Below are 21137 nucleotides of genomic sequence, written 5' to 3'. Positions count from 1 at the left end.
GTTGATGATGAACTCTGCTGTAAACTTTAAAAGACTGACCATATGAATAGCTTCTGGTGGAAAGAGGGATAAGCATTTTTAAACTTATTGGAACACCTTTGAGACTGAAGCTGTGTAATCAGCCCAAGGGATGTTTTTGTGTCATTATTGTTGCTAAGGTAATCTTGTCGTTCCCCTTTAATACAATCAATCCAGTAACAACACCGGATACAACTGAAGAGATTGCCACTTGATATTGCATTTAAAAAATAATAAGTCAAAGCACAAGTGCTATCTGTGTGTAGGTGTTGTGTTCTGAACAAATATAAACTTCAGCTAAATGTATTCCATATATCTTTAAGAGAAATACAGTTAAAATGCACATTTTGTTTCTTTGGCAAGGGAAACTTAAGCCCTACTTTGGATTACTGGATTTATTTCTTTTCATTGCCATCCATATTTTTGTTAACTTTCTTATCTTTGTTCTTTTGTCTACCACTGTAGGTTTTATTTTTATTTTTTTTAAAAGTTTGTATTTGCAAACATGCACAGCCATTGGGAGTCAGATGGCATATACATTTTAATAATAATAAGGCACCACTTAAACACCATTGGTAGTGAGAAAAATCACCGTCAGTCAATTGTAAATGGCAGTTTTACTCAGCATAGCTAATACTCTGCATACTTTTAACACCATCAAACATCTACACTTGTTTATTCCAGATCCTTCGGAAGGACTCAATATGTGGATTAAAAATGCCAAATCCAGTCAGAACAACTGGCTGCCTATGCAATGAACCATAATAATAAAAATATTAACAATATTTTTTTAAAAAAATAAACACCAATTTTAATTTGAACTTACTATTAAAAGACAGCATAAGTATTTCATAAACGGAAGAACATCTCCCTGTAGGTGTACTTGTTTGTATGTGAGTGTATGTATGTGGATAGAGAATTAAAATGTGGCTGATGATAGTGCTATAAATAAAAGATACAGTTAATTTGTTGTTCAAATTACTGGAAATGATCTTGCCACGGGCACTCTGCATAATTCCTTGCTTGAGTGACAGGGTGTTAATGACAGTCACTGATGCATTTAAATCAAAGGCTGTTATTCCTTTGTTCCACTTACCAGGATGTCTCTGCCTCCATGGTCTATTCTAAACTATAATTAGTTTTTTATTAACTGAGTTGATGATAATAGCAAATACTGACCATAATGAATCACTCTTCTGGGCCATATTATTTATATATAACCTGTCATAGCCCCGTCAGAGTCTGGAAGAGAAGATGAGCTGGCACAAGAACTGACAGCAAGTGAGAGGGCAGCTCCGTTGGCTTTGGAGGAAACTGGATAAGGGCAGAGTCAGTCCAGGCATTTCAGAATTTGTAAGGCTTGCAGGCAGGGAGGAACAGAGGCAGGAGAGACAGAGCTCAGACAAGGAGGTACAAGAACCACCCCTTCCTGATGCAAGGGCTCAGAGAATGCAGGGAAGGCATGATCAGCGTAGACAGAGCAGGCTACTTGCGAGGAGAGTGCCCCACCCATCTTCACCAGGCACACCTGGGGAATGAGACTTAAGGAGATGCTGTGGGGAGTGGCATTTGTGGGGAACACACTGAATTCCTGAAGTGTTGTGTGCTGACATTTGAATTTGCCAAGAGTCCTTGCATTCCTTTTGGCGTTCTGGACTAATTACCTGGATCTTTTTGCTGCCGGAACTCTTGCAGCTGATTGCAGATATATGTATACATATATACCAGTGGTGGGTTTCAAATTTTTTTAGAACCTCTTCTGTAGGTGTGGCCTGATTTATGGGAGTGGCTTGCCGGCCATGTGACCGGGTGGGAGTGGCTTGCCAGCCATGTGACTGGGTGGGCATGGCCAACTTGTAAAATGTGGTAAAACTCACTTAACAACACCAAAACTTGGCTTAGCAACCAAAATGTTGGCTCAGAAACTCTGGCATCTGAAGCACAGAGGTCTTAAAGCTATCAAGTTGCAAGACCCTAACCATTTAGGAAAAAAAAACCCCGAGGGATGTTCAAACTTGACAGCTTTAAGACTTGTGGACTTCAACTCCCAGAATTCCTCCTCCAGTCATGTTGGCTCAGGAACTCTGGCATTGAAGTGTGAAAGTCTTAAAGCTGTCAAGTTACAAGACCCTTGCACTCCTAGCCCTTTAGAAAAAAAACCCCAGGGATGTTCAAACTTGACAGCTTTAAGACTTGTGGACTTCAACTCCCAGAATTCCTCCTCTCACTCTTCATCTTGATGATGTGCGGACAGGCAGGGGAAGGGAGCTGGAATCGGTTCTAAACAGCACTGTAGATTTGTGGAACCTCTTCTATAGAAGAGGTTAGCACTGGCAGGAACCCACCCCCGATACATACATACATACATACATACATACATACATACATACATACATACATAAATACTTATTTATTTCTAGGCAAGAAAACTCATTTTCTCATATGTAATAGGATTGTAATCATTGGAACCATGTTTCAAATAGGACCTATTGGATTTGTATATCATATCTATAACATGATATGTAGATGATAGATGACACAGATATAAGTGATAGAGATAGAAAATATGTTCTAATTGGTTTTTCAGAACTTCCAAAAAAGTTTTACCTACTGTGGTATCACTTTTTTCATGCAACACACTTTAAAAAGTAGTTTGGCTTAACTCCATGTTAAAACAACTACTTACCTTTTTTCACCTCTCTCTTGCAGATGCTTCTGAACTTAGTTTTAGCATCTTCCAATCATCTCCTTGCATCTAGTACATTGAGATAGTTGCTTACATGAGATAGCTAACAAATGTTGTATGTATATGATTATGCTTATCATCAGGTTCAAATTCTCTCCTATATGTATGCCTCAAGAGTCAGGCACAATCCTCAGAGAAAAATTAGCTTTTCCAACAGTTTCTTCAGGGTAGCAATGGTTCTAGTGAACATTTGTTCCTTTCCTTTCATAGTATATTATTTGTTTGTTTGCTTGTTTATTTTATGATTGTTGTTCTTCTACTGCTTCAATTAATGAAAACAGCTTGATTACTGTTTCTTTAACATTCATCACCTCTCTAGATTAAAAATCCCAAACTGTTGCAATCTTTTGTCATAGGGACGCTGTTCCAGCCCCTTGATCACCTTAGCCTCTCTCCCGTGAACATCTCTAGATCTACTACCTCATTTTTGTGGTTTAGTGACAAGATCTGCAAAAAATATTCTTGATATGATATTGACCCCTGATTTTTATAAGAGTATTGTGATAGTGGCATCTTTATTTTCAATATTATTTTCTACTATCTCAAAGATGCTGTTGGCCTTTTTTTTTTACAACTTCTGCATATGATGTCAACTCTTTCATCAAACTGGTTACCATTAATGCAAGATATTTTTCCTCATCAATCAATGCTAGCTTTGATCCATTAGTTGGTATGAATATTTAGTAATTTTGACACAAATGTGCAGCCTTGGTGGATACGAATGCACCTATAAAAAGAGATGCAACTATCAAATAATAATTCATCATTCCTTTTGTTTAATGAAGAATAACTAACACAGCTTCCGAAGAACTAGAATTATTAAGCTATTTTATATTTGCTTTTGCAATCAAAGAGTTTGAGGGCGGCATGCAGCAACTTGTTTTACTTGGATTTCAAACTATACATTAGAATTTCAGAGTAGAAAATAAATCCTTATAATAACAATAGTAAATTTTAAAATGGCATTTATTAGTCAATAGGTCAGATCAAAATTATCTTTGGACTACTTATAACAAAAACCAAGTCTGTGTTCTCCCCTGTGTTGCATAGAACACTATAAATGTGTTTCCATTAGTTATTTTAATTCCTTTGGGAGTTTCAGTTTAAAACTGGATGGTTCTTTTGATCTGTAGATATCAACTGGAGGGTACTCCAAAAGTAGAACACTGTAGTAAGAGTTGTCCAAGGAAACCTCTCAATTACTGTACAGGCTCGCTTCCAATATGCTTTCACAGTCACTGGGCCACTCTATCCCTTTAAAATTTCCATTTCTATTCAGAAGTGCTTCAAGCAATAATTTATAGAGATGACCTCACAGTCCTATTTGGAATAGCACACTAAGCAATGTTGTTTTCTAAAATCAAGAAAAACAAGCCAATGCAATTATTACCATCATCACACTAAAAGGTAAAGGTTCACTTCGCACATATGTACTAGTCATTCCCTACTGTAAGGGGCAGTGCTCATTTCCGTTTCAAAGCCAAAGAGCCAACGCTGTCCAAAGATGTCTCCATGGTCATGTAGCTGGCATGACTAAATGCCGAAAGCACATGGAATGCTGTTACCCTCTCACCAAAGGTGATTCCTATTTTTCTACTTGCATTTTTACATGCTTTCGAACTGCTAGGTTGGCAGAAGCTGGAGCAAGTAACGGGAGCTTACTACGTTACTCAACACTAGGGATTCGAACCGCTGAACTGCCGACCTTTCTGATCAACAAGCTCAGCGTCTTAGCCACTGAGCCACCACGTCCCTCTATCATTACATTCTACCCCACCAAAACCACCTTCTTTTGCTTTCCTTAATCAATTAAATAGGAGAGACCCTGCTGTCCCTGGACAGGGATATTCCTTATTGCATAACAATTAAGTAGAAGAGAACACAAAGCCCTAATAGAGTTTTGGATGGAGCATCTTAATATTTTCTGATTTTCTCTGAGATGACAGTGGTATTCAGTTTCCACTGGCAGTTAAATATATCTAATTTGAACTGCTAAATCTGTAGAGAAGCTAATTTATTTACATATCCCTATATCTGCATTTATCTTAATTTTATAGTACAGTTTGAATATGACATTATGTACAGAAAATACATATGTAAAGGAAAGTATATCCAACTGTTATTTTCTGTGAAAAATGAATATAAACATTATGCAAAATCTGGGTTGGAAAAAAATAGAAATAAGAAAGAGAACATAATCAAACTTGATTGATTTGCCCTTCCAAAATTGTGTGTATCTCATGATCACGTCAGAGATATCTGCCTATTGATGTTGCACATAGATTTCAGCATTCTGCTAAAGCTTGTCTTCGTTAACTAAAGCAAGTTTCTAGCAATTACAGCTATCATGATAATAAGCATCTTGGTTATGCTGGCTAAATCTCAGAAAGCAACCGTGCAAACATATGTGTGGAAGCATACATGCAAATATAATTTAACTATACATACTGCACATCTGTAATGTGATTCTATTAATCATAGAATTCATTTATTTCAATTTAGAGTGCAAAGCATATAGTGCCCTAGTAACTACTCATTAATTTCAAATTGTAATATTGCAGTTTTTAAAAAGTTTCATGTCTCCAAAGAAAAAAGAAGGATACTAAATGATACATGTGTTAAGCTTTAGATAAAGCAATACTCTTTGTGTTTTTTTCTGAAAAAGAATAGGCATCTCTCTATTTTGTTTGTGTTTTGCTTAGACAGAAACTTATGTTCAGTAACTAATCTAAGGATATTACATTTTCACTGGATTTGGAATTCTAATACAATATTATAGAGGCAGGTTTATTACAGATGGAAGTATTTCTTTATTTGTACAAAATTTTTGATTGGCTTTGGAACCTTTGACCTTTTCGATCCAAGAATTAAAAGGTATTTTAGGTTTTAAGAAGGTTGATATCAAACACATTCTTTTCTTATAGGCTGATATTTTATTTCTTATTAATCATTAGCAGTGTTGATTATTAATTTTATAGTTACAGTAAGTTACTGCTAAGTTTTTAGATAACTCAATTTATTGAAATAAGCCTAGCATCTAATGATTTAATTTTAAATATTTTTTAAATGAACCTCTAAGTTTGTACTTTTTAACTTTGTTTGAAGTATTTTGGACTAAACATTCCTAGAAAAATTTGCAGAGTTAAATATTTTAATTGTTTATTTCATACCAATACTGAAAATGATACAGGATTAAAATTATGTATGAATCTTTGTTCAAAAATAAATGTTAAAATTAATGGCATTCCAATACCGGCTAATTGTTTTAGAACAGATTAATAAAAAAATTTGGCATCTAAAGTATAACTTTTTTATGAAGAGTGTGGTGTGAGAATAATCCAGTTAGTCAAAGTGTTAGATTTATTTAATTTATATGCTTCCCACCTCCCTGATAGAAGAACTCTGGGTGGCTTGCAAAGCATAAAAAATAGATAAATAGAAAAGCAATTAAAAATTTTAAAGTATGCAAAAAACCAGAACCAAGGAAATGAGAATAAGGTCTTCTTGTCTCATCAGTTACTTCCAGTGTGCCCTTGTGAGCCTAAGCCAATCAGCAAAACCAAGTTTAATATCTTCCAGAATGCCAAAAGGATGGCAACTGTTCTCACCTGTGGCGGTAGAATATTCCACAGGGTTGGGGCCACAGCAGAAAGGGCTCTTCTCCTTGACCCCATTCTCCAAATTTCCTTAGCAGATGGGCTCTGTAGCAGGCCTCTTTACCTGGTGCAAGGGGGATGGCTAATCCCATTGGGATGAGACAGCTATACAGATACCCTAGACAAGTGGTGGGTTTCAAAGGGTGGGTAGGCCCTCCGGAGCACCGTACCGGAACGGCAGGGGTGGGTTTCAAATTTTTTTAGAACCTTTTCTGTAGGTGTGGCCTACTTTAAGGAGAGTGGCTTACCAGCCATGTGGCTGAGTGGGAGTGGCTTGGCAGTCATGTGACTGGGTGGGCGTGGCCACCTTGTAAAATGTGGAGAAACTCATTTAACAATGCTGTTGCTTAGCAACCAAAATGTTGCCTCAGAAACTCTGGCATTTGAAGCACACAAGTCTTAAAGCTGTCAACCCTTGCACCCCTAACCCTTAAAAAAAAAAAACCAGGGATGTTCAAACTTGACACCTTTAAAGCCTCTGGACTTCAACTCCCAGAATTCCTCAACTAGCATGGCTGGTTGGGGAATTCTGGGAGTTGAAGTCTGCACATCTTAAAGTTGCCAAGGTTGAGAAACGCTGCTCTAGAGGCAGCCACTTTAACTTCGAATGTTTGGAGATGGGAGGGATTAGGAGGGATAACTCCTCTGCTATCCCCTCAATCTACTCTTACAAAAACCTCCTGGTTAAGATAACCTTTGTTGTCATGTCTTTATGATGAGCACACTGGCTGGCATCTATTAAAAATGAAATTGTGTTGTTTGCTCTCAAGAAAAAGTATACATCTACTTTGAAAGAGCCAGAGCCAGGGTCATTTCCATGTTGCTTAAGAGTGAACACACTAATTGTGGAGCCTGACGAAAGAAGCCATGCACACAGGTAAACAAGAAGGAGTGGAGTTAATGAAGGCAGCGAGAAAGCGTAGCCACCAGAACTGAGAAATAGGGAAGGTGGGGAGGGATATAAACAAAAGAAAAGGCTTCTTAGTTGCTGTTCATCTTTTCTTCTCAGCCCTCAAGGGGCTTTCATCAAGCAATGCCAAGTGGGTGCCCTAAAGATAGGATAGCCAAATCTTTTGGCTTGATCCTTGTCATTCACACATCCACACACCCTGCGGTCACTTCGAGGAGGCTGTGCCCAATCGAACCAGAAGGAAAAGCCGCACCTACCCCCAGGCACCCTTGACTCACTTCGCAACTCAGACAAAGTGGCAGTGGGGTCCTCTCTCCTGGCTGGGCTCTTCCCTCCTGCTCTTCACCTTGATGATGTCACTGCAGCTGCTGGGCCTGGCTGGCTGGATGTATCCGGAGAGCAAGCAAGGGAGGGAGGATCAGGCTGCCTGATCCTCCATCGCTCGCTCACTCTTTCACCCACCCAGGCTGCCTTGGCGCCGCTCTGGCTACCTCTGTCCATCCATGCCAGGCAGCTGCAGCGAAGTCATCAAGATGAAGTGGGAGCAAAGGGAGGCAAAGGTGCCTCAGTGGCTCAGACGAAGCGGCAGCAGGGCCCTTTCTCCCAGCCAGACTCTTCCCTCTCACTCTTCATCTTGATGATGTCACTGCAGCTGCCGAGTGCAGCTGGATGAAGGTAGCTGGAGCGGTGCTGAGGTGGTTCGGCTGGCGAGTGAAAGAGCAAGGGAGGATCAGGCAGGGCACCAAGGCGCCTTTGCCTCACTTTGCAACTCAGACGAAGTGGCAGTGGGGCCCTCTCTCCTGGGTGTGCTCCAGCTGGCTTGCTGCTACCATCCCCCCATGCTTATTGGCGGCCATGTGGCCCTGTGCTAAGCGAGCCGCAAAAGATCACTGCACTTGCTTATAGTGCAGGGCTACAGCAGGCCTCTCCAGCTGGCTTGCCGACCCCCCTGCACCCCCCACACTTAGGTGCAGCCACGTGGGCTGAGCAAGCCCTGGGAGCAAGGTCCCCAAACTTGCCAAGAAAGCCGGCTGTGTTGCACCACCTAGGGTCCAGCTGCTGCTCCGCTTACTGGCGGTCCTGCTGCCGCTCCACTTACTGGAGCGCCCTGCCACAGCCCTGCCCTCCCCACTTACTGGTGGCCCTGCAGCCCTGTGCTATAAGCGAGCCCAATCATTGTAAGTCCACAAAAGATCATCGGACTCGCTTATAGTGCAGGGCTGTGGCAGGGCGCTCCAGCTGGCTTGCTGCAGTCCCCGCCCCAGGCTTAGTTGCAGCTTACTTACCTGAGGAAGGCAGGCAGCAATAGTAGCAGGGAAGGCAAGCGATGACGAGAGACCCAAACAGGAAAAAGGTAAGTGGATTTAAATAGGGCTCTTAGAGGCGGGTGGGGCGATTGGTGACCCAGCCAATCATTGAGTGGTGATTGAGGCAAGCATGGTAAGGATGGGTGGGGGGAACAAGCGAGCAGCAATGGAATGGGTGGGGGGCATGAGCGACAGGGCCTGAGCAGGTGTTCTGGTACTACCCCACTGGAGGAAGGGGTCCTAAAAGATACAGTAGATTTCAGGAACCTCTTCTACCGAACCGATTAGAACCAGGAGCAACCCAACCCTGCCCTAGACTCATGTCATATAGGACTTTAAAAGTAATAACCAACAGCTTGAATTTACCAGTCGAAAAGCCGACTGGTAACAACTGCAATATGCCACCCTATGGCCCCCAGAATTGTTCCCTCATTCATTCTGTACCAGCTATATCTTCTGAATACTATTCAAGAGTAGTTCAATGTAGAATGCATTGCAGTAATCAAACAAAGAGATAGGATGGGTGACTATGGGTGACTATGCACAGGACTTCACAATTTAGTTAAGAGTGCAACTAGCACACAACACAAAATTGCACAAAGGCCCTCCTAGACACAACTGCCACTACTCTTTAATAGCAATAGCACTTAGACTTATGCTGCTTCATAGTGCTTTGTAGCCTTTTCTAAGCAGTTTACTGAGTCAGAATATTTTCCCCAACAATCATTTTACCAACCTCAGAATGATGGTAGGCTGAATCAACCTTAGCTGGTCAAAACTGGCAGTGAGTAGATTTAGCCTGCAATACTGCATTTTAACCATTCCACCATCATGGCTTTAAGCAGGAGTTGGAAGTCCAGGAACACTCCCAGGTTGTACACATGATCTGTCTGGGGTAGTGTAACTCTATATAGAACTAAAGATGATGAACAACTGGATCCTGAGGTGGCCTGAACCCAGGGACATTCTGTATTTCCACAGTTCAACTGAAACCCGTTGCCTCCCACAGGCCCCTCTAGATTTCAGCCACTGAGAAAGGGTAGCCACAGCACTTCTTGGATCACTGGGAATGATGATATATAGCTGTCTGTCATATGCATATTGATGATATCTCATCCCATGGTGTTGGATGATTTTTCCAAGTGATTTCTTGTAGATGTTAAAAAGAGTGGAGGTAATAGTGACCCTTGCGGCATCCCAAAAGGAGGGTGGCTATAGGTTGGATCTATTTTCCCTATCAACACTGATTGGGCTTTGAAGAATGAAGTCAAATCAGTGCAATACTGAGCCATCTAGCCCCAAACTCCATAGCCATCCAAAAGGATACTATAGTCAATGCATTGAAAGCTGCCAAGAGATCAAGAGAGAAAGATGAATTTACTACCACCATCTTGCTCTCACCAGGGTTCATCTACAACATGACAATTGCTGTTTATGTCCCTTTACCCAGTTTATAAACCAACTGAAAGGAGTCCAAATAATCTGTTTTGTACAGGAGCTGCAAGGCAACTACTTTTCCCACCATCCTTCCTAGAAAGATAGGTTGGAAACTGAATGAAAATTGTCTAAACAGGTTGGGTCTGATGATGTTTCTTGAGGAGGGAGTGGACCAAAGCCTCCTTTAATGGTGTCACCACTACCCTCTCATGCAGCAATCTATTAATCACTGTCTGGACCTATGGTCACTTAGAGACTTTCATGAGAAGAAGGAAGAGGGATCTAATGATCAAGTAGTTGTATTGACATCCCCCCAAAACCTGTCCACTTTCACAGGTTCATCAGGGTAAAATGGTTTCCATATAATCAAGCAAGTTCATTTCCAGGCATTTCCAATGGATTTGTTCCATGTTCTCAAACTGAAAATGGATTTAAGTGATTTTATTGATCAGTGTTTGACACATTCCTCTGCATGGCCCTGTAAGTTATCCTCTGAGTCATCCCTCCTGAGGAGGGATTGGGTGACCTTGAACAGGCCATTTTTGACACTCTGTATATATAAGAAGACCAGAAAAAAATATTTCATTGCTCGTACTGCCACAGTATAGGACTTAACAATGACTTTGACCTATATCTGGTTGGATTTGTTCTTATTATTCTTTCCATGGCACTCTAGTCATCATTTGGCTCTTTTCAGCACCCTCAGTCCTCTATAAACCACAGGGAGTTTAGGAAGCAATGAGCAACAAGAGGGCATATGGTTGTGATCTTACCCAGAGCCTCAGCTAATCTCTGATTCCAGATTGCCATAGTACAAGTAGAACCCTTAGGACATTTCCAGCTCCAGCTGGAATCTGAGTGGGTCCATTAGTCATTGAGAGTGGACCATTGTAATAGGCCTAAATACAGTCTACTGGTGACAGTCATTTGTGCTATATCTCCCAATGTATTTGGTAATTACCACCTAACTGAATAGATAATTGCTAGAAAAATACTTCCTTAGATTTTTGTCTATAGATAATGCCTGGTTGACCCTTTGGGAGTAAATCAAAGTAAGATCATGCTGACTTAATTTTGTGATGAAAGATCACAAGAAATGTTAGGGCTGCATACTAGATTAAAAAGTTAAAAAAAAAAATCCCAGAAAAAATGCAGTTGCAAATCAACTCTGTATGAATGTTCCATTAAAGGGATACTGGCAGGGGATGGACTGCACCTCACAAGAACTGAAAAAAATATATTTGGGAAATGACTGAACTTATCAAAAGGGCCTTAAACTGAAATTGAGTGGGGACGCGGGCCAATTTTCATGAACTTTAGAACCCAATTCCAAGCAAAAAAACCACTAGATAACCAATTACATAAGGAGTTGTTATCTCAGAACCATTGTACCTTATCTTTTAAAAATCCTGGCACACCGGGGAATTACCAGAGGATTGGAAAAGAGCTGATGTGGTTACCATCTTAAAAAATAAAGAGGGTGACAGACCCAGGAAATTATAGATCGATCAGCCTAACATGAATATCTGAGAAAATATTTGAAAAAATAATCGAAAAACATTGGTTTGGCATGATCTGTGAACATCTAGAAACAAATAAAGTTATAAGTAGAAGCCAGCATGGCTTTGTTAAAGACAGATCATGCCGAACCAATCTTATTTCATTCTTTGACAAAGTGACTAAATTAGTAGAACAGAAAAATGCTGAGGGCCTAGTATAAGACTTTAGCAAGGCATTCAACAAAGTAGACCACAACCTACTTCTTGATAAACTAGAAAATGTGGCATAGGCAACATCATCACCAGATGATTTGTAACTGTCTGACAAGCCATACTCAATGAATAGTCCTTTAATGGTACTACATCTACATGAAAGGAAGAAAGCAGCAGGGTACCACAAGGTTCCATCTTCCTAAAAGGAATATGACTGCAGGCCTGACACCCAGTACTCTTCAATATCTTCATAAATGACTCCAAAGGGGTATGCATGGCCATTTTGGTGAAGGGGGCGGGGCTTCAGGAGGCAGAAAATGCTGTATTCGGTGTATAAGACGCACCCAGATTTTCAGCCGCTTTTTTGAGGAAAAAAGGTGTGAATTATACTCTGAAAAAATATGGTAGATAAAGAAATTACTACCAACTTTCATCACAAGTATAAACAATTTCAGTAACTTATCACCTCATCTTAAAACACAACTGATCTCTTCTTCCCATATCCCATCTCTTCTTTATAAGCAATACATAAAACATTGTCATTTCAGTCCTGGTATCATCAAAAGTCAGTACCAAAAATAACAATGTAACTGTTGTTACTAAGAATCAAGGATGGTGGCTCAGTGACTAAGACGCTGAGCTTTTCGATTAAAAAAGTTGGCAGTTCAGTGGTTCAAATCCCTAGCACCACGTAATAGAGTGAGCTCCCGTTACTTGTTCCAGCTTCTACCAACCTAGCAGTTTGAAAGCACATAAAAAAATGAAAGTAGAAAAATAGGGACCACCTTTGGTGGGAAGGTAACAGCATTCCATGTGCCATGGCGTTTAGTCATGTCAGCCACATCACCACGGAGACGTCTTTGGACATCGCTTCTCTTCAGCTTTGAAACGGAGATGAGCACCACCCCCTAGAATCAGGAACAACTAGCCCATATGTGTGAGGGGAACTTTTACCTTACTCAGAATCAGTTTAGTCTAATGATTAAGACATCAGACTAGAGAACAGGAGGCATGAGTTATAGTCCTACCCAAGCTATGAAAGCCAACTGGGTGATCTCTGGCCAGTCCCTTTCTCCACGTTGTAATCACCCAAGAATTCAGCTGAATTAATGAGTCTTATCTTTCAGCTTATCTGCTTCTCTGATTCTGCTTCCACTTGAAGTTTTAAAGAAGATTTTGAGTATATATTTCCATTTTTAATTGGGAAATAGTACAAAATAAATCAGCCAATTTTATCTAATGATATGATTCCCAGGGCTATAAATGATTCTCAGAGCTGCATGTGAATTATGGATGATGGTTCTTTCCTTAGCCAAATGTTAATGTATTTTATGTGTCTGTTTATATATTTTGGGAATTTTTTTAACCATACAAAGAAAACAATGCTGAAGAGAATAAGAGACTACAATAAGAAAAGAAAATGAACTCTTTCCGAATTTAAATTTTAAATTTCCAATTTTATCAAAGTAGATTAAGACATACAGGTTTCCCAACAACAATAGTCCAACACACAAAGAAATCTCACCTTTTCAATGTGACGGGTTGTTCTTCTTTGCTGGAAATCCAATTTCACACTCATTTACAGCAAAAAATTTACTCTGTACTGAAGCTTGGTGTTCTTTATATTGTTTTCTCAGACTGCTGTCATGCAATCATGTTCCCCATTCTTCTCTCCCAGTGAGCCTGGCCTGAGAAAAAAAAAACTAAAAGAGAAAAGAAAATCTAACATGGAAAAAAATAATGCACTGAATTCCTTTGGGGAGATGAAAAATGATTTGTCTTAAAGGTTAAATATTCCCTAAACTACACTGTGCACGTTTTATAAAAATGATGCCTCTATATCTTTCTACAGTATATGATCAATCTATAGCCATATAAACTAAAATTCTTCATTTTTTATCTGCACTGAATATGCCATTTGTCTTGAATGCTATGATCCTGGAAATTATAAATGTTTGTTTCCACAATAATTAAGATAGAACATCAAAGTGACTGAACTGCTTAGGGACTGGATTCACAGCTCCTTTGTGCAAACTTAGAAAATGAATATGAAATTGCAGACTTAATCAGCAACTTCTGAAAATTTTATTTTGAAAACATTCAGTTCCATGTAACAGTGGCAGTGCTCTATAGTTATGCTGTCTAGTAATTTATACAATTTTCAGAAGTTGTTGAGTCAATCCCATCTTAACAGAAGAATAATTATTCAGGTGTTTAGTAGGAGGGTGTGAATTTTCAAAATGGGAATTCTAAAATCTATGGAAATTTAGATGAACAATTTTTTGAAATAAATCTTCAAATTGAATCTTTGTGTATATTTATTGTTGTAAATTATAGATCAAATAAATAGGGTTAAGTCAGGCTGCCTTTGGATGTTGAGCATAGGAATGGTCAACATTTGAACAATGAAAATGGATGCATTGGATTATGTGAAATACAATTAAAAGACAAAAAAAATAGTTGAACTTGATAGGACTGGCCATTTACTAGAGGTACAGAAGATGGCTGATGTGGTGGAATTGGTTTTCTCATCAACCAAAAGCTGAAAGATTGTACTAAAATTTGAAAGTACATTAGATAGAGTAGCCTACTGTATCCTTCAATTGAACAAACAATGCAGAAAATGGACAAGGTAGAGTTCATCTGGATGCACAAGTGAAATTGACAATATCAGGTCAAGTAATAAAACCATATTCTGCAAATGTATCATTATCAATTGTTTTAACATTGGAAGTGACTATAGAATGGTATAAGCTAAAGTGAAGATAGACTGTCAAAAAGAGCATATTAAAATGACAATGACATCATGAAAAACAAAAACAAAGAATGATAATCTGTTAGAGGAGAACAGCCATTTCAAGATTAAGCTATCAAATCACTTTGCTCTACTGCAAAATATTGTAATATAAATATTATGGACCAAAATGAACAAATAATGAAAAACATCCTTGAATCTTCTACATCTGTAGCACCCCTGGAAAAACACTCTGTACAGTCAAAAATCTCTGATGAAACTATTGATTTAATTAAAAAAAAACAGACAATGAAGAAAACTGGAAGTTTCACTAATAAACTGGATTGCATTGAACTTTGCAAGACCATAAGAAAATGTATCCAAGAAGAAATGTGTCAGTATAACATGAAGTTTGTGAAAAAGGCAATTGAACAAAACAAAGAGATTAATAGAGAAAAATGATTATAAAAAGCTTGCTATATATGTAGAACAAGACAGGAAATGTTATAAATAATTGGAAAATTCTATTCAGAATTATACAAAGATCAAAATCACTCAAAAGTAACAACACCTACAAAAAAGGAAATGCCAGATATCCTAGTGGAGGAAATACCAAGTGCCATAAAATCAATAAAATTGGTAAAGCTTCAAGAAATGACTGCAATACGGTTGAAATGCTGAAAGCTAGCAGTCACAATTTACACAAGATACTGGCAAAACTATACTCAAGATACCTCACAGAAGAAAAAAAAATTCTCGAAAAATGCTGAAGTGATTCCAATTTACAAGGGAGGGCCCCAAGATGATTTAAAGATCTATCGTCCATTAAGCCTTCTTTCCATCATCTACAAAGTTTTCACAAAGATAATAGCAAAAAGAATATTGAGGACATTAAATGATGCACTGCAAAAGAGCAGGCAGGGTTTAGAATACAGTAAGTCATTTAAAGGCATAATGAGTACACCATGCCTCTGTGCATGGCTTTCATCAACTATGAAAAGGCATTTGACTCAGTATTCCAGCAAGCAATAATTAAGACATTGTTCAACCAAGGCATAGACAGTGCACATATAAACTTACTACAATCAATATATGAAAAAGCAATGGCGACAATTTACCTTAACGAAGTTAAAGTGGATATCAAAATAGAATGATATCGGGACGACTTCCGGTCCCCGAAGGTGACGGACGTTCGCGTCCGCTGCTCGTCTTCTCCGTGGGCTCCCTTTAAGCCTAGGGGGAGCACAGGGAGCCTTGGAGGGTGCCAATGTTTATTCAAATTTTGATGTTTTCTTTTTCTTTTTTGTAAAAGTTGTGAGATTTGGTGGGATTTCTACCTTCCGCATGATATAGCTGTCAAAATTTTCTATACCTATTTACCCTTTGCCTCAAAACATTTGTAAAAACCAATACAATTTTACAATAAAAAAAATAGAATGATATCATAAAAGGATATCACCTATTTTTTTCCAGCTTGCCTTGAAGAAGTATTTCACAAACTAGATTTGGCAAATGATGGAATAAAAATCAGTGGTGCCTATTTAAATCATTTAAGATTTGCAGATGACATTGTTCTCTTCTCACAAGGCCCAAAAGGGCTACAAAGACACATACAAGAGCTGCACAAAGCAGGAGAGCCATTTGGCTTAAAAATAAATCTGAAAAAGAGCCAAGTTATGTTAATAAATTCACCAAAGAACAATTTTTACATCTGGGGGAGACCTAGAGATGGTAGAGCACTACATATACCTTTGCCAACAGATCTCAATGGAAGGTGACACAATAAAGGAAATTGAACAGTGTGTTAAATGTGGTTGGCAGGCATTCAGCAAGCTAAGCATAATTTTCAAGAACAACTTTCCCCTCTGACTGACGAGAAAAGTTTGTAATCAATGTGTACTACCTGCATTAAGATATGCTGGTTAAACATGAACACTAACCTCACAATCAACACAAAGGCTACAAGAGGCACAAAGAGACATGGAGAGATACATGCTCATCATTACAAGGCAAGATAGAAAACCTGCCCATGGATTAGAGAGCAAACAAAAAAATCTGATATCATCAATAGAGTAAAAGAATTGGGCTGGTCACATAGCCAGAAGAACTGGTCACACATCCCAAGGTGCTTTTTCAGGAGGCAACTGGACTTTCTGTTTTATCTTTGAAGATGTTTTGCTTCTCATCCAAGAAGCTTCTAAAACTCTGACAGGATAGTGGGGAATGGTAATTTGCATCCTTTTAGAGGGTCGCTGAAGCACTTGGAGGTTTATCTGTTTCTTGAGCAAGTGCACTGAGTAGTGCTCCTTGTTCCTGTAGTCTGTCATTTTTTCTCCTGGAAATCCATTCCTTATTCCCACAAAGGGTGTTAATCCCAAATTGTAAAGCTAAAAGTCTGTGGAGATTCTCAGTCATCCAGGTCATGGAATGCCTCGTTGGGGATGATACGCAACTTCAAAAACACAGCTGATTGTCACAGAGAGCTCCAGTGAGGACAGCAGATGAAGCTCGGAATCGGTGAGACAAGAACAGCTATTCCAGGTTGTCATTTTGACCTCTGTACCTCACATTTTTAGCCTCCAAATACTCTGACATAACCGCTGATCGCCACCCAAAAACGTGACACACAGAGGCCAAAAATGGGGTGTGCGGAGGCCTAAAATGTGATGCACATAGGCCAAAAACACAATGCGTGGAAATGGGATCAGCGCGATGTGTTCCCTACAGCCCTGAACAGATCTCAATCAGAAAGTGTATATTATACTCCGAAAAATATGGTCTATTGGTTGGAAACTTGTGGGACAGGCCTTCATCCTGCAGTGGATAGACAATGGCTAAAATGATGATATAGATCATTTAATTGAACCAATTATTTAGTAATTAAAATAAAAAATAAAATAAAAAACTAATTAAAAACTGTATTACATCTATTTACAATACAATACAATACAATGGTAGAGTTGGAAGGGACCTTGGACGTCTTCTACTCCAACCCCCTGTCTAGGCAGGAAACCCTATACCATTTCAGACAAATGGCTACCCAACATCTTCTTAAAGACTTCCAGTGTTGGGGCATTCACAACTTCTGGAGGCAAGCTGTTCCACTGATTAATTGTTCTAACTGTCAGGAAGTTTCTCCTCAGTTCTAAGTTGCTTCTCTCCTTGATTAGTTTCCACCCATTGCTTCTTGTTCTACCCTCAGGTGCCTTGGAGAATAGTTTGACTCCCTCTTCTTGGTGGCAACCCCTGAGACATTGGAACACTGCTATCATGTCTCCCCTAGTCCTTCTTTCTCTTAAGCTAGACATACCCAGTTCCTGCAACCGTTCTTCATATGTTTTAGTCTCCAGTCCCCTAATCATCTTTGTTGCTCTTCTCTGCACTCTTTCTAGAGTCTCCACATCTTTTTTTACATCGTGGCAACCAGAACTGAATGCAATATTCCAAGTGTGGCCTTACTAAGGCATTATAAAGTGGTATTAACACTTCATGTGATCTTGATTCTATCCCTCTATTTATGCAGCCTAGAACTGTCTTGGCTTTTTTGGCAGCTGCTGCACACGGCTGGGTCGGATTTAAATGGTTGTCCACTAGGACTCCAAGATCCCTTTCATAGTTACTACTACTGAGCAAGGTATCATTTACTAGCAAGGTATCATTTACTATCATATGATGATAGTATGAGACGAATCCTTAAATTTATTATTAAACTTAGATTACATATAAACATATTACTTTAACATCTTATATTAGCAGATAGATTGGTTAAAAATAAATAGTAGACTCATATTCTATATCCATACCTTAATATCAGGATAATTTTTTTCCCATTTATAAAAAAAATAGCTATTTTGCTGAGTCCGAGCTTGATGGAGGCAAAGCTTTTCATAAAAGGATAAATTCTATATTTTATAAATATAATTTTGCATAATATTTACATCTTTATTATATATTTTTCCTGAAATAAGTTATGAAACCAAAATGAACTATGGGCAAACAAGAAGAAAGAGCCCTCAAATTTCTTACAATACTACCACAAAAAATGCCTTGTTCAAAACAAATTGTATTCTTTGAACAATGTAGTACAGTGATGGTGAAACTTTTAGAGCAGTGTTTCTCAATCTTGGCAACTTGAAGATGTCTGGACTTCAACTCCCAGAATTCCCCAGCCAGCATTCGCTGGCTGGGGAATTCTGAGAGTTGAAGTCCAGACATCTTCAAGTTGCCAAGATTGAGAATCACTGCTTTAGAGACTGGGTGCCCAAACTGCAACCCATAACCCACTTATTTATTGCAAAGTGCCAACATGGCAATTTAACCTGAATGTTAAGGTTTTAGTTTAGAAAAAAACAACAACTCATACATTAACATCTTTCGTCTTAAAAGAAAAACACAACAGCAGAGCTTTCAATGATACAAACAACTTTTTATTGAAAGGTAAAAATTTGCATTTGGCATGCTTTTGAACTTGGGAAAGTTAAAAGAGTCAAGGCTTCTGGGTTATAGGTGTGGTGTAATTAAGATAACATAGTAAGCCCTAGAGCAGGGGTGTCCAAACTTGGGAACTTTAAGACTTGTGGACTTCAACTCCCAGAATTCCCCAGCCAGCATGGCTGGCTGGGGAATTCTGGGAGTTGAAGTCCACAAGTCTTAAAGTTCCCAAGTTTGGACACCCCTGCCCTAGACTTTTAGAGACAAGCTATGAACAGTTTAAATTCAGGCTTTGCAGATAACTTTTAGGTTGGGCTTCTGAGCAGGCAGGGAAAAAACTAGTTACTGATCAGGAGGGTATTTCGGCTAATCAAATACTAACCAATAACTGGGATTCCTCCACACAACCCTATTGAAGAATATAACAGCCAGGCCAGGCACATGGAGAGACAGCAGGGGAAGCCTCTTCTCCCCTTCCCCCCAAAAAAATCCAGAGGGGAAATGGAGCATTCACCTTCTTTCTCCCAAAGCTTTCAGGGGCTTCCCGTCTGCTCCCAAGAGCTGCGAGCAGTGGCACAGAGGAGGAAAGCCCAGGTATGCTCTTTCCAATTTGCCAGCCAAATTGCTGCCACGGGTTTCTGCAGGAAATCCCTGCCACCAAATTGACTTAAAAGTGAAAGCAAGGTTTGAGGTGACCTTCCACACGAATCCTTCAGGTGCTGCTTCCTCCTCCATACCTGGGCGATGGAAAGAACTATGTAAAAGCGTGTGCCAGAGGAGAGGGGAGAGAGCAGTGTGTGAAATTCCTTGAGAAGAGTGGAGGAAACAACTGCTCCCAACAAGCATTGCATGGCTGTTGATATCCTCCCCTTTGAACACTATGCCTCTATTGTAAGGTTCTACTTTTAAGGAGGAAGGGAGGAAAGTTTTCCTTGTAACCCTGGCCAAGGAGTCTGGCATAGAGATCTCATTTCTTCATTTTGCGGGAAGGCAAGCAAGATAATCTAGTGGCTAGCATGCCCACAGAGAGGGCTCTGAATGCCCCCTCTGGCACCTGTGCCATAGGTTCGCCACCACTGATCTATTACAGGCAAAATATTTTCCCATAAATTAACTTCATTCTAAAATCCAAAGAACATTATATATTTTTTCATGTCCATTGATTTTTCCGAGATTGGATATTCCAATTTTTCATTTCACAGTTCAGGTATACAGAATACCTAATGCTAACCATAGCCTTAATTTTTTTAATTCCAGATAATGAATTGTTGATTATTTATTTCAAGTATTGTAATTCTTAGGGCTGATATCTTGCCCCCCTTTCTTTTCATCCGGCGCCATGTTGGGATGTTTGTATGGAGCAGGAGCTTCTGCTTGCATGGATTGTTATAGGTTGTAGGGATGTTTTAGATTAGAGCAGGGGTGTCCAAACTTGGGAACTTTAAGACTTGTGGACTTCAACTCCCAGAATTCCTCAGCCTTCCTGAGTCAACATGAAGGGGACCACGGAATGCTCCCATTCCCGACCACGTGTGCAGAAGGCTCCTCAGCGCCTTTTCCCTTTTCCCTTTTTTTTTAATTTTCATGATGAGAGCGGTGAGGCTCTGCCTCCCCTGCCTCCCCTGACCGCACGTCCCTGCTAGGAATCATAATTCAACTACTTCCTAGAACAGGGGTGTCCAAACTTGGGAACTTTAAGACTTATGGACTTCAACTCCCAGAATTCCCCAGCCAGCATGGCTGGCTGGGGAATTCTGGGAGTTGAAGTCCACAAGTCTTAAAGTTCCCAAGTTTGGACACCCCTGGATTAGAGAGTGGGGGAGCCTTTGGGGGTTCATTCTCTACCAGAACTGCATTGGACAGACCTTCTATCTGGCCTACACAGTTTGTGACCCTTCTGATGGCTTAAGAAAGAATTGTGCATGGCACCCAGCATTAGGTAATGGTATATGAGTGAGAATAATTATATGAAGGTGATGAGACACTCTGCAAAAGTGTCTCTGGTTTTAGGGGGTCCTTGGTTTGTTGATTGTGGTTGTGTGGCTAAATTGAGATATGTGGCCCATTCATCAGAGGAAGGCTCTAACATTTTGGTAATGAAGGGTAGAGGATGATATTAAGACAGATGGGGCAGATTCCTGGGGACTATGTCACAGGTATATTATTCTTATGGCATGTTCCAGCCC

The sequence above is a fragment of the Natrix helvetica genome (assembly GCF_964273705.1).
Source record: "Natrix helvetica genome assembly, chromosome: 7".
In the NCBI taxonomy this organism is placed as follows: Eukaryota; Metazoa; Chordata; class Lepidosauria; order Squamata; family Natricidae; genus Natrix; species Natrix helvetica.
The sequence above is the reverse complement of the archived record's forward strand: the minus strand, read 5'-3'. Positions refer to the sequence as shown.